Below are 14,963 nucleotides of genomic sequence, written 5' to 3'. Positions count from 1 at the left end.
CCTTTTCCGAAACCTGCCATTGCAACGCATAAGTGTGAAATTTGGCTCAAAGGTGCCTACAACCTTCCTCTGTAATGGTCCAAAAGCATGGTGCCCTGCGATGTCACCCTCGTTCTCGGTGACGCTTCAAACAGCTATGTGTTGAAACATGAAAAACAAGAAGAAAAAGCCGCAACTCAGAAGTTGGTGTGAGCTGTAAGGTGGGTTAATGATGTCACACTGGCACCATATTTCACTGTAATTCTGACCAATACCGCCGTAGACGTGTCACAGGATGCGAAGGTCGTCACAGTCCCTCTTACCCACAACCGCTACACCCAACGTGGTTTTCCTATGAATGGCCGAGAAAAACATTTCAGACACACCGCTCCTCAGAATTGACAAGAAAAGGACTTAAGGTGGCATAAACGGCGTCAATAAATCTACCCCTTTTGTTTGCGGCTTTTAACCCATATATTTTGGCGGTCAAAATTGTAGTTTGGAGTGTGATGAACAACAAGAAGACGTTCTTGACTATCCTTGACACTATTGATACCCTCGGGTGTTATAGCTCTTGTCTGAGGACGTTGTGGAGCAGGTTTGCTCCCGTGTACAAGCTAGACCCACTAGGGACCACTCAGAACCATTCGACGAAATTTGAACGTGATACAAAGTATCAAAGAGTAGTTATGCTTTCTCTGCCCTCTCGTTTTCCGTCCTCCTGTGGTGTGATCACGGTAGAGCGTAACATTAACATGTGCGTGTATAAAACAGCAGAGGGTCCCTATGAGTTCGGCAACACCCACGCAAGTCTGTTGAGCACATTACATTTGTACCTGCCACAAACTTCGGTATCAATTCAACATGGTGACTGCTGCTGTTCTAACCCCTGAGGCTTAGACAACCGCTTCAACACGCTTCAATGGCATTCATTCTGTTTGGAAAGCCTACCTTAAGGAGCGAGAGCAGCAGCCAGGCTGAACTGGTTTCGAAGTTTCTGACAGCTACATTTGTAACATTGTAAGTAGGATGTTTAGGTTTCTATGTTGGTAACGCCACGTAGCGCTCTCTATTAAAATCGCTGACTGCGCTGTGTGCAGCGATTCGTGTAGTGTTGGGCAGTTGGATTTGGACAGCCCGCAGTGTTGGACAGTTGGAGGTGAGCCGCCAGCAGTGGTGAATGTGGAGAGAGAGATGCCAGAGTTCTGAGGTGTTAATATGAGCGGACGATCTGGACGTGTGTCCGTTAGAAAAAGGAAATTTGTTAAACCGGTTGTCACATATATAATGAATTTTGAACACTATTAAGGTAAATACACTGTATGTTCCCTATGAAAATCTTTTATTTGCTAACTATATGCGTATCAGTAGTTAGAATCTTTTATTTAGCTGGCAGTATTGGCGCTCGCTGTATTGCAGTAGTTCGAGTAACGAAGATTTTTGTGAGGTAAGTGATTCGTGAAGGGCATAGGTTATTGTTAGTCAGGGCTATTATTTTGTAGGGATTATTGAAAATCAGATTGCGTTGCGCTAAAATATTGTGTGTCAGTTTATAAATGTTGAGAATAAGTAAAGAGAAAACAGTCTCAGTATGTACAGTTTCACTCTGGAGTTTGATGATCAAGTAACGTAGAAGTTTTACCAGCACATTCATTCTTTACATTCAAAGGGGGAGTTTCAACATGCTTAACGACGTTGTATGGGTGGCACCGAAGGTGTTGCCAAACTGGCATAGGGTGTGGGGGGAGGGGTCTAGGGGAACCCTTTGTCGGTTTATTCACATATGTGTTAAACCTGTGCTCCCCTTTGATCACGCCACAGAGGGCGGGAAACAAGAGGGCAAAAAGAACACAAGTACCCTAGGTGCGTCGGATCACATTCAGTTTTTTTTAAAGATCTCTAGTCGTTTCAATTTGTACACTGGAGCGAAAATTGCCATCGTGCTGAACTCCAAAGGGGTGCGATCACATTCAATGTGGCTGCAGCACCACAAACTCCTTAGCCAAGAATTGAAACATCCGAGGGTGTCAAAGGTTGTCAAGAAAGTCTTCCTGTTGCTCGTCGCACTGCAAACTGTCGTTTTCGACGGCGAAATGTGCGAGAATCAAGGCGCCAATGAAGGACGTTGTTTATGCCAATCCCTGAGGCGTTTTCGTGTCGATTCCGAGGAGCTGTGTGTCTGAAAGACTGTGTGTTACGTAATTATTCGTTGTAGTTATACAACAGTAGATCTATTTTCCGACATGATTATTCAGAAGCTGTAATTTTTTTTCATTTCAGTTAAGAGAACTGCTGTTTCCCTGCGGGAGGTAAGGTTCCTCTGCACAACAAATTCCAGTTACACAGTAACTGATTTGCAGAATGCCAAAAAAAAAAAAATAGTACTACAGAAAAGAAACAGTCGTAGGCATTCATTTTACCTCTCCGAACTACTTTTTATTCCACCGAAGATGTTCATAAGGTTGTGTTAAACTTGTTAAGAAATGTTAAATGTCAGAATATTTGTTACTTCAATATCCTGAAAGAAAAACTATGTATAGGACTTTGGTAGGGATATGGCACAGAGATTTGTGTGCAACAAATTTCATATGGGTTGTGTATGATCTTCTGACTTTTCTCATCCTGAAAGCTGTTGTAAGGTCTACTAAGGAGAGGAAACTCGTGCTGTATTAACGTCTGTAAGAATCGAGGAGAAAGCAATCTGTTTGAAACTGATCAGTCAGTGTACATCTAGCCACGTACAGCTCACATAGCTGTAAGAGGGGGAGATCATTACCATACGATCTGATCTTGAAGCATGTTTCAGCCATAAAATTATGGGAAAAGGTTTTTTAATGTACAAAAGAACTTCATTGTCGCGTTTAAGTAATTCGTAGTTCCAAAATATTTAAAACGTGTGGATAAAAATCCTACGTCAAGACCGCAAATTTTCTTTACTGATAACCGTATTCAGCTCATTACCGAACGATCTGCAGTTCAACCTAAATCGTTGTTCAGTGTGTGACACTCATTACACATCGTCGCATTTTTTTTAAAGCTAAGTCGCCCTAGTCAAATGAGATCCTAAAGTGAAAATCTTAAAACCTCCAATCAGTACAGAAAATTTGCCATCTTGACGTAGGATTTTTATCCACAGATGTTTTAAATCAACAGATCATATATCTCCCCCCATTGAAAACTTCAAATAATTCCAAAATATTAATGATTGCTCTCCTTCCCTATTAAATGTGTTCGTTTTCTAAAAATACCTCTGCTCTTTTCTTTTCCAAAAAACATTAAATGTTGCCTAGCGTCATGTCACAAAATGTGGACTACAGAACACATGTATCTGCCGCTTCAGCAACACCCGGTAATGAGAACAAACAATATGTATCCTGTATTTTAATTAATTTCCGTCCACCGAACGAAACTGCAGCCGAAAGAAGTCCACCCTGCGCAAATCGAAGACGGTTCGCGGGGTTGGCGTTATACGAGCGTGCGGCGTGAGCAGAGATCTAATGTTTGATTGTTACAATAAATGAAATGATGGATTTGTATTCATGTTCATTTGCTGTTAAGTTGCTCTGAAGTTTATTGGGATGCTATTGCATTCAGATTATGTTCCGTTATGTTTGACATTGTAATGGTGAAACGTCCCCTTTTGAACAATTACAAATGACTGTGCTTAAACTGACACACAATATTTTGTTAGCGCAACGCAATCTGACTTTCAATAATCCCTACAAAAGAATGGGCCCTGACTAACATTAAACTATACCTTTCACAAATCACTTACCTCACAAAAATCTTCGCTACTCAAGTTACTGCAATACAGCGAGCGCCACTACTGCCAGCTAAATAAAAGATTCAAACTACTGAAGGCACTAACTACTGATAGGGATAGTTAGCAAATGAAAGATATTAATAGAGAACAAACAATGTATTTACCTTGATATCATCATATATAAATATAGCAGTTCATGACAAATTTCAAAACTCCGCCATCTCTCTCCCCACATCCACCACTGCTGGCGGCTCACCTCCAACTGCGCAACGCTACGCGCTGTTCACATCCAGCTGCCGCTGCCCAACACTACAATGGCAGACAACAATGCAAACTAGACACAGACTGCACACAGCACAGCCAGTGATTTTCACACAGAGATGGCGTTACCAAAAAAAAACCTAAACAGCCTACTTACAATTGTCGTAGGTTTATTGGATTTGTGGGAGAGTGTCACAGAGATACTGAAGGAACTGAACGGGAAGACTTGAAAGCCCTCATTTGCTTTCATAATAAGTACATGTCTGAGTCAATCAAAATTTTATTATCTTTACATAAAGAAAAAGTGTTATCTTCTCAATAACCTTCAGATCTTGAAATATATCCTTCATTTTTATGTATGAAATTAGTGAATTTACTCATGCAACTTTTATTGCTTACGTCTGCGGTCACTTTCAGAACTCAAATTAATAATCAAATTAACTAATTAGATAGAACCTTGAGTTGCTAGTGAACCCATGTATCACCACAATAAAATAAAAAATAGTGAAAACTTGAGGAAGTACAAATGAGAAAATGGCGTATTTAAGTTAACGAAAATAGTGACAAGTTTTTATTAATTCTTTTAGAACTACAAGGAACTCATAAATCTTACAAAAAGTTTCAAACACAAATCAGAGAAGGGATGATGCTTGATTGGCAAAGAATGTATAAGGGTGGAAGCCATACCAATTCTCCCCTGAATTGATCCCTTTTACAACGCAATCTGACTTTGTTTACAGGAAACCTCTGTGAGGCCCAATACTATTGAAATGGAATCAGCTACGACCAAATACCCCAGAAACTATGGTTCACTGGAGAACACGGAGATGTGAATATCATTTTACAGCCGTACGCCGGCGCAGCAATACTTTACCCATTCACCATGATTCAGGAGGCAGCAGAAAACGGCGCCCTGTGGGCGAGGAGCGCGCGCTGCGACAGCTGTAATGTTCTGACGCATCAACGAAAATTTGCAAACTACGCGGACTAGCGTTCTGATTATTAGAACGAGGAAAACTTCCCAATCAGACCTCTGAAATCCCGGCAGATTTCACTGTGAGACGCAGCCGTCCGCTGCTTTGGCCAAACCAATTTGTCTCACATGGCCGACAGTGCATGTTGGAATTGTCAAACGTCAGACGGTGACTCAAGACGAATAAGATCACCCTCGTGATACATGATATGTCAGGGACGATATGCAGTTCCATTGTCGGTAACGTTGGAAACTGCCAGTGGCTCATAGTCCACCACAAGTTACAGACTGCAAGTCTCACCCACTAGGGAAAGATCTGAAGTTCTCCACCACGGGAGCACCAGAAGACGAAGAACGCAAACAATCACCCACGCTTTAACAAAAAAATAAATAAATAAATAAATAAACGCCTCCACATCTGAAAAAGGAAGAGTTTGGACAAGGGAAGCGTCGTTCTTGCGGTAAGCATCGCCATGTTTCGGCAAAAAACATGTATATAGATAGGACCACAGTTCCTCATGTACAGAGGGCTCTAATGTTTGCAAGCCGACCATTTCCAATTTTTGGAAAAAGGCTGTTAAGCTTTCCAGACACTTGTGCCCATGAAACATATTTTTTTGCCACTCGCTAAAGGAACCTAGCAACTTCCTGGCATCAGGGGAGCTAAGTCTTGCCTCCACTAAACTTGTGCACCAGCTGCTCTGTCCGTACTATCGTAGATTCTAACATGAGAATGCTCTGAATTTTATGACCTTCCCGCCGTTTGCACAAAAGATCAAATTGCAGCAGTCTCTCGTAAATGGCTTCCTCCACGCTCTTTACGCCAACAGGCCACTTTGCGATGGACTGTCGCCTGGCCCAGATAAAATGTTTTACGGATCAGCGCCCTCCTGGTCCAATTCTAAGTAGAAACAGGGGAGTGCCACAACCTGAAGTCCCTCTGCAGGTACAATCCACAGAGTGCTGCTTTCCAGAATCATTTGTACAGCCAGGTCACTGGACTTGTGGCCCGCAATCCATCTCTCTCCCTGTTCTCCGTCGCCTCCACTATGGCCCCTCGGGTACAAGTTCTCTACAGGCTACACATGCAGTTATATGAACATTCTGCCCACAAATTCCTCACGTAAAAAAGTCATAAACCACACATACCAAATGTAGTGCTGGTGGTCATCGAGATCATGGCCTAAAATATGAATGATAATCTGACTGACAGTGTTGTTAAAGTATGAGAGTGGCGTACCACTTCTCAGATTCTTGAACATAGACGTAAACTATCCCGAGAAAGCCAGCCGGAGTGGCCGAACGGTTATATGCGCTACAGTTTGGAACCGCGCGACCGCTACGGTCGCAGATTCGAATCCTGCCTTGGGCGTGGATGTGTGATGTCCTTAGGTTAGTTAGGTTTAAGTAGTTCTAAGTTCTAGGGGACTCATGATCTTAGAAGTTAAGTACCATAGTGCTCAGAGCCATTTGAACCATTTATCCCGAGTAAAGAATTTGAACATAACTGCGCTTCAGCAACTGTGCATGAAAGAGCTTCAATGGATTAGAGACAACAGCCAACCAGTTGCAAAAGACAGCTTTATTAAACTTTGACCTTGGTTTCATATCAGTAATAATGGAAATGATCGTATGGCGTCACTGATCGGGAGTTCCAAGGCGAGAAGTTCGGCCGCCACGAGCGTCTTATTGAGTGCGACGCCCACATTGGATGACTTGCGCGCCGACAATGGGGATGAAATGATAAACAGAACAACACCCAGTCCCTGAGGGGAGAAAAACTCCCCCCCCCCCCCCCCCCCGAGGGAATCGAACCCGGGTCCCCGTACGTGGCAATCCAATGCGCTGACCGTTCAGCTACTGGGGCGTACATCACAGCAGTAGTCATTGTGGGAGTAGTTGACTGTTTCTAGTACATGTCATCTATTCAATCACCATTTAAAATACATTTTATATTTACATATTTTATATATTTGGATATTTTATGTAATGTATTTTAAATGATGATTAAGTGGATGACATGTACCAGACAGAGTAAACGACTCCCACATTGACTGTAGATGTGATTGTATGTACAACGTCTTCAGTAGAAGACGGTTTTAAAACCGTTGAAAACATGGTCAGGGTTTAATAAATCTGTGTTTTGTGGCTGGTTGGCTGTTATTTCTAGTCCATTGGAGCTACCCTTTGAAAGTCGGTTTACGAAGTTTCAAAAACGGGCATCGAATGATGACTCTTGGAATATACTACAATATCACACGTATCGTTCACATAGGAACAGCGAGGATAATATTAGAATAATTATTGCACACACAAAGGCATTCAAACGATTATTCTTCCCGCACTCCATGCATGAATGGAACAGGAAGGAATCCTAATTACAGGTATAGTGGGGGGGACGTATCCTCTCCCACACACACTTCACTGTGGTTTGCAGTGGGTAGATGCAGTTGTGGATAAAGTATTACTGTTGCAACTACATTCAGTAAAAGTGATTTAGTTATCTATTCAAAGTACAGGAATTTAATTTTAATAAAAAACGTATCTGTTTAGAAATATAGGTCACTATTGTACTTCTTTGTAATTTCATATTCTTCAATTGCCTTCCAGAAAGACCCCAGAAGAGATAATGCAAGGTTGTTTGCACCTTTCAACTAAAAATAAGCTCTAAAGACTGCCGTGGATAAAATAATGATCAATGTCGTCCTCTATATGTATTCACCAATTCAGATCTTACCAGTTAACTAAAGTAATCTGGAATAAAAGGAAACAGCTGTCAGAAGGAAAGTCGACAGATATTAATTTTTCAGTACCAACGTTATTTTCTCGGTTTACAGAAAACTTCGAAAAAGAAGAAAAATTGTGGTGTAAATTTCTGTAGAAGAACGTAGCTGCAGTAGTTTAATACGAATTATTCCGTGTCGTTTCTTGTATGTCTCGTTGTATTACGACGCTGATACAGGGGCAATATTTCAACAGATTTTTCAAATAAATACATTCTCGTACTAAGACAGGATCCTGGGGAGCAACAAGAAACGCCGCACATGGAAGCTGGGTTTTTCATACACCTATCAGATAAATTTCGGGTTCAGATTTGACGCTTTTTATCTTGCTTCGGTCATCGTGTTAGCGAAGTGTTAAATGAAGAATAAATGAAAAATGTATTCGTACGTAATACATCATTCAGCGGTTTGCCCAGAAGGGATACAATCAGCCAATTTAATAGCCTTTTCAGAAAGCTACTTTATAGGAACTGTTTATTAAATCATGGTTAGAACGGTAACAGATATAACTAATTACATCCTAGTAATTAATTCTGTAACTGGATTTTATCAATACCATCAAATGACAAGACTAATCTCAAAGGTTAGTTTTTGTGAAAATTGTTACCTTTGTTGGAAACCTATGTTGGAGTAATCTATGAGAATCGAGAAGCAGACTGCGAATAACGCTATAGCACAGTATAGAACGCATTCAGCATAGTATTACAGCTCTCTGTATAACATAGCTGAAGTATGGATAACTTTAGATTGGGAACCTCCAGGCGGATGAAAACTGTGTGCCGCACCGAGACACGAACTCAGAACGTTTACCTTTCACGGGCAAATGCTTAGCGAATGAGCTACCCAAGCATGACTCACGATCCGCCCTCACAGCCCTACTTCCGGCAGTACCTCATCTCCTACCTTCCAGATTTCACAGAAGCTCGCCGGCAAAATTTACAGGACTAGCACTCCTGGAAGAAAGAGCAGTAAGAGGACATGGCCTTAAGGATGTTTCCAGAACTAAATTTTCACTTCGCAACGGAGTGTGTGCTGACATGAAACTTCCTGGCAGGCTAAAACTGTGTGCTGGACCGAGACTCCAACTCGGTACTTCTGACATTCACGAGCAAATAGTCTACCGACTGAGCTTGGGTTTCGATGACTCAGTCCGGAGAGCACTTACCTGCGGTAGGTAGGGGTCCCAAGTTCGAATCCCGGCCCGGTACACAGTTTTAATCTACAAGGAAGTTGCATATCAGCGCAAATTCCACTGCAGAGGGAAAATTTCTCTCTGAAAACTTTGCACCTGTTTCGGACGGCGAAAAATGTCTGGAATTTTGCTGCGGGGACAAAAAGAACGTGCCCCATCAATTCTCATTCCTACCTCTATGTGCCCAGAGTGTTATCCAGGAACGTAGGTAAGTTAGATTATCAGCCTCCATGGTCGATGGCAGTTGGATCTTAATAGGAAATGTCAACCAGCAACACAGACTGAAGTCATACCTTGAATCTGAGCATCACACATATATTGTATCTAAAGTTTTTCACCGAGCGATGTGGCGCAGTCTTTAGCACACTGCACTATACCGGCATTCGGGAAGGCGACGGTCAAAAGCCCCATCCGGTCATTCGGTCACCCAGGTTTAGGTTTCCTGTTAGTTCCAAAAATTACTTCCGGCAAATGCCGGAGAGGCTCCTTTCAAAAGAACACAGCCGATTTCCTTCCACATCCTTTCTAAACTGAGCTTATGCTTACTCCACTTTCTTGTGTTACTCTCCTCGGGGTGTTCGTGGGTGCCAAATTGAACAGGATTGGTGATAAAATATCTCCTTGTCCCACTCTTGTATTTACCTCAAATGTTTGTGAGAACTCTCCCAGAACTTTCACTCTACACTTTGATTTCGTCACACACATTTTAGCTAGCTTTACCAGCTTGTTCAGTATCCCATACTCCGCCATTATCCTCCATATCTCATCCCTCACTATGCTGTTATATGCTTTGTTGAAGGCTATAAACATACAGAAGGTACCCTGATCGTGCTCCCAGTTCTTATCTAGTACTTGTCGTAGTATGAATATTTGGTAGGTTATTGACTTAACCTTTCTGAAACCGGCTCGTGCGGTGTCTAATATTTCTTCAATGTCTGGGTCGAGTCTATTCAGTAGTATTTTGATGTTATTTTATAACATGTACATAGTAGAGATATCCCTCTGCAGTTCTGTGCCAACAGTTTTTCTCCCTTCTCGTACATGGGAAATACTTAGCACTTTACCATTCTCTTGACATTACTTCTTTCCTCCGCACATCTTATCAGTTCGGCTAACCATTCACATGTCTTGCCTCCCCCTTCTTTGATGAGCTCTGCTGATTTCATGTCTACGCCTGGGGCCTACCCATTTTTCAGTCTCTTTATTGCCTCTCCTTCGCCTCCATCACAGTCGGTTCTTCGACTAACGATTGTACGTTCTGGTTGTTTTCTGCCCTGTCTTTGTTGTCGTAGTTGTCTACCCTGTTGTTTTGATTACCCTCTCATTACATTTATTGCCTACAGTTCAAACATGTTTACGAGTTCCAATATCTTTCACGAAATGAATTTGAGACGAATAGACGATCTGAGCCTGGGTAATAAAATCTCAACTGGAGAAAAGTTATTTCATAGCTCTGCAGTTTGCATTTTTTGTAACTCTAACGGTAACTACTCGGAAACTTGCAATAGCTCTTGTCTGCATCAGTGAGTAATATCAAGGATAATAGTGCGAAGTGTGTTCGGCCTCAGCTTCTACAGTAGCTCGTGTAATGTTTGTGGGTAGATCTTAAAACTGTGAATGATATCAGTAAGCACTGAGGCGAAAACTAAAACTGTTGCTACTAGCTACTACGACATAGTGTTCCAGGATTTCAAGTATATACATTTGTGTAGTGAGTGTTCTTCCACCAAGGGCATCTGACGCTCTACTTCTCGCTCTGTGTTGCAAAGCAAGAAATAAATAAATGTATAGAATAAAGAGGACTGCTCCTTGTACAAATGGCAAAGATAGTTACTTGTAAGGAATGAATTTAGATCACATGAATGGTACCTAAAGCCCTCGGTGTTGTTGGCATGCAATGGTGTGCGTTTTTTCTTTTAGGACTGAATTTCATCATGATATTGTAAGATGCCAAGAATTATGACCCTTACATGAAGTCATTAAAGATCACCTAACTCGCGATGAGCGAACAGTAGGGCTGAACAAAAATGACTAACAAGGCACAATGCATCTTGTAGAGCGTATAGTATGGACGTATTGGAATAATTAATGTCGGGTGATGGTTTTAAAGTAATTCACACAACATGAAAACTTTGTGGAAACACGTCGATTTACTGGAGGCTAGTTTATCCCAGGGAAGTATTCGAGTTGACCTCCGTGCCCGGCAGGGAAGCGGCGAAGGGAAGCGACATCAGGCAGCTTAGGGTGGCTCGAGCTCTGATAAAGCGGTAACGGGGCGCGGCCTCCAGCTGCCTTAAGGTGAGTGACAGTGAGTGGGTGGTTGACCCAATGCTGGTGTACCGGGAAGCAGACGGAGAACTTGTACGCCTGTTTATAAATGTCAGTCATCCCGTTTTCAGTGAAACATGCGAGAAAGCCGCACAAAGCTACTGTGGAGCGGTCAACAGAGGTCAAAATATGCGTGTTCGTGACTATAGCAACTTCACGCTGAATTCACGGTCTGCAGAGTCTGAAGTAAATCAGGTGAAGAGCGACAGAATGAACCTTGATGGGTGGCCTGGGAGGAGCTAAATAGAAGAAGCTGAGAGCAAGGGAAATTTTGTGGGAATTTGTTCACTTCCCAGAGCAGGCATTGGTCGGCGCTGGGAAGCGACGGATAATTAACGCGGCTTGCGCTGCAATTGGCGTAAGTGATTTTGCTGGAGGGGAAACCGAGGCGAAGAGCGGACTGTGAGGAGTGTCCGTAGTGGTCTTCCGTTCCCAGCTTGCCTAGAGTGAGGACGTGGCGTTCTTTACTCAGCTTGCCTGTGAAAGAGTGAGCATCTCTGCAGTTTAGGACTTAGCAAATGGAATGATTGAGCTTGGACATAGGAAGTTTTGGTTCAGCTATGTACTGAGCAAGATAGCTAGGAGTGAATAGACGAGCGCAGCCTTGCAGCACCACGAGGTCAGCTGACGTCCACACAACGACGCCGCTCCGCCACGCTCTATTCGGTGATATTGCGCTCACTCCGGCCACTGATTAATTTGTTTGATCTCGTCGGCAAAGTTTCCACGAGGGTTTCATGGACCGTGTATTGTAGAATTCTTCTCGCACTTCGCATTAAGCCTGGGCCAGTCGATAGAAATTACTTTTGAGATATCGCTGCTACGGTTGCAGGTTCGAATCCTGCCTCGGGCATGGATGTGTGTGATGTCCTTAGGTTAGTTAGGTTTAAGTAGTTCTAAGTTCTAGGGGACTGATGACCAGAGATGTTAAGTCCCATAGTGCTCAGAGCTATTTGAACCATTTTGAGATATCGCACTTTACTACACGCAAAGGCAATTTATTACCACTGCCTGTTAGGAGAGTCGTGCAATGTGATGATTGAAGGTCGTGAGTTAAAACTAAATCTGTGCTAATCGACTGCATCTGTTTTCAATCAAGTAGTTGAAATCCCAAGTCACTTTCTTAATTAATTTGATGTTCAATATTTGCATCTGGTGTTCAATGGCTGAATATAACATCAATGTGCACCTCTTTTAATTAAAAGGGATCAATTCTGAATCAATTAATGTCAACACTGCCACCGCAGTTCAATCAGGAGTCACTGGGCCTTATTACTTTCTTTGCGTTATCCGACATTGCGGCAGTTTTGCACTCTGTTGATCTATTAGACAATTACCTGGGGTGAACACACATCAAAACCAGATAAGTGACGGGTGGGGTGTTACAATATAAAATTTTATTTAGCATAACATATATGAACTTTATATTAATAAGTTGTCAACTGCACCCTTCAGTCCCAACAACAAATGTAGAGTATGTTTACACTGTGAGTGCCTCTCTAGGCCTCCTTAGTTCAAGAGTTGCTATATACCATTTACAAACCATCTGATGATGATTTGGTAAGAAGCCAAAACTGTTAATGATACACATTGTGTGACCAGAGGCTGAAATATATAACTAAAAAGTATTAACTTTTTTTAAATTATATTTTTCAATTACAATATAATTTTAATTATACATATAAGCTACTAACTTCTTCGCCGACTCTCCTCCCCCTCCCAACCCCCACCCACCACGCCCACCCATGAACGATGGACTTTTTCGTTGGTGGGGAAGCTTGCGTGCCTCAGCGATACAGGTAGCCGTACCGTAGGTGCAACCATAACGGAGGGGTATCTGTTGAGAGGCCAGACAAAAACGTGTGGTTCCTGAAGAGGGGCAGCACCCTTTTCAGTAGTTGCTGGGGCAACAGTATGGATGATTGACTGATCTGGCCTTGTAACATCGACCAAAACGGCCTTGCTGTGCTGGTACAGTGAACGGCTGAAAGCAAGGGGAAACTACAGCCGTAATTTTTTCCGACGGCATGCGGTTTTACTTTGTGGTTAAATGAAGGTGGCATTCTATTGGGTTAAATATTCTGGAGGTAAAATATTCCCCCATTCAGATCTCCGGGCGGGGAATACTCAGGAGGACGTCGTTATCAGGAGAAACTGGTGTTTTACGTTTCGGAGCGTGGAATGTCATATCGCTTAATCGGGCAGGTAGGTTAGAAAACTTCCAAAGGGAAATGGATAGATTAAAGTTAGATATAGTGAGAATTAGTGTAGTTCGGTAGCAGGAGGAACAAGACTTCTGATCAAGTGAATACTGGGTTATAAATACAAAATCAAATCAGGATAAAGCAGAACTGGGTTTAATAACGAATAAAAAATAAAAGCGGGGATAAGCTACCAAGAACAGATAGTGAACGCATTATTGTAGACAAGGCAGACATGAAGCCCACGCCTACCACGGTAGTACAAGTTGATATGCCATCTAGCTCCGCAGATGACGAAGAAATTGGAAAAAATCTATGATGCAATAAAATAAATTATTCAAATAGTTAAGGTAGACAAAAATTTAATAGTCATGGGGGACTGGGATTCGATAAAAGTAAAGGAAGTGATACAACGGTAGTGGGTGAATATAAACTGGGGGGGGGGGGGGGGGTAAAGAATGAAAGAGGAGTCACCTGGTAAAATTTTGCACGAAGCGAAACTTAATCATAGCTAACACTTGGATTAAGAATCATAAAAGAAGGTTGTATACGTGGAACAGACCTGGAGACACTGGGTGGTTCCAGATAGATTATACGAGTATAACGGTAAGACAGAGATTTAGGAACCAGACATTGTGAGACATTTGTGGACTCTCACCACAATTTATTGGTTATGAACTGTAGATTAAAACTGAAGAAACTGCAAAAAGGTAGGAATATAAGGAGATGGGACCTGGATAAACTGAAAGAACCAGAGCTCGAAGAGAGTTTCAGAGAGAGCATAAAGGAACGACTGGCAAGAACAGGGTAAAGAAACACAGTGGAGGAAGAAAGGATAGCTTTGAGAGATGAAATTGTGTAGGCAGCATGGAATCAAGTACGTAAAAAGACGAGTGCTAGTAGAAATCCTTGGGTAAGACAAGAGATATTGAATTTAACTGATAAAAGGAGAAAATGTAAAAATGCAGTTTATGAAGCAGGAGAAAAGGATTACAAACTTCTCACAAATGAGATCGACAGGAAGTGAAAAGTGGCTGAGCAGGTATGGCTAGAGGAAAAATATAAGGATATGGAGACATATATCACTAGGTGTAAGATAGATACTGCCTACAGACCTTTGGTGAAGAGAGAACCACCTGTATGAATATCAAGAGCTCTGATGGAAAACCATTCCTAAGCTAAGAAGGGAAAGCAGAAAGGTGGAAGGAGTAAACTGCTGTGTTCGGATGCAGGCTGAGTTGGCATCCCTTTGCTCCCAGCTTCAGGCAGTGTTGGCTTCGGTCACACAGCTTGAGGCTGTTGCCAATGGGCATCACTGTGGGGGTCCGGATGGGGGTTTGTCGGGGACGGCCAGCTCGTCCCACGCATCCCCTGATCGGACTACGACTGTGGTTGCCCGGGATACTGCCCGCATTGAGGCCGATCCCTCACCTGTGGTAGAGTGGGAGGTCGTTTCAAGGTGTGGCAGGGGGCGAAAGACATT

The sequence above is a fragment of the Schistocerca piceifrons genome, chromosome 1 (assembly GCF_021461385.2).
Source record: "Schistocerca piceifrons isolate TAMUIC-IGC-003096 chromosome 1, iqSchPice1.1, whole genome shotgun sequence".
NCBI classification, from domain to species: domain Eukaryota; kingdom Metazoa; phylum Arthropoda; class Insecta; order Orthoptera; family Acrididae; genus Schistocerca; species Schistocerca piceifrons.
This window is presented reverse-complemented; position numbering follows the sequence as displayed.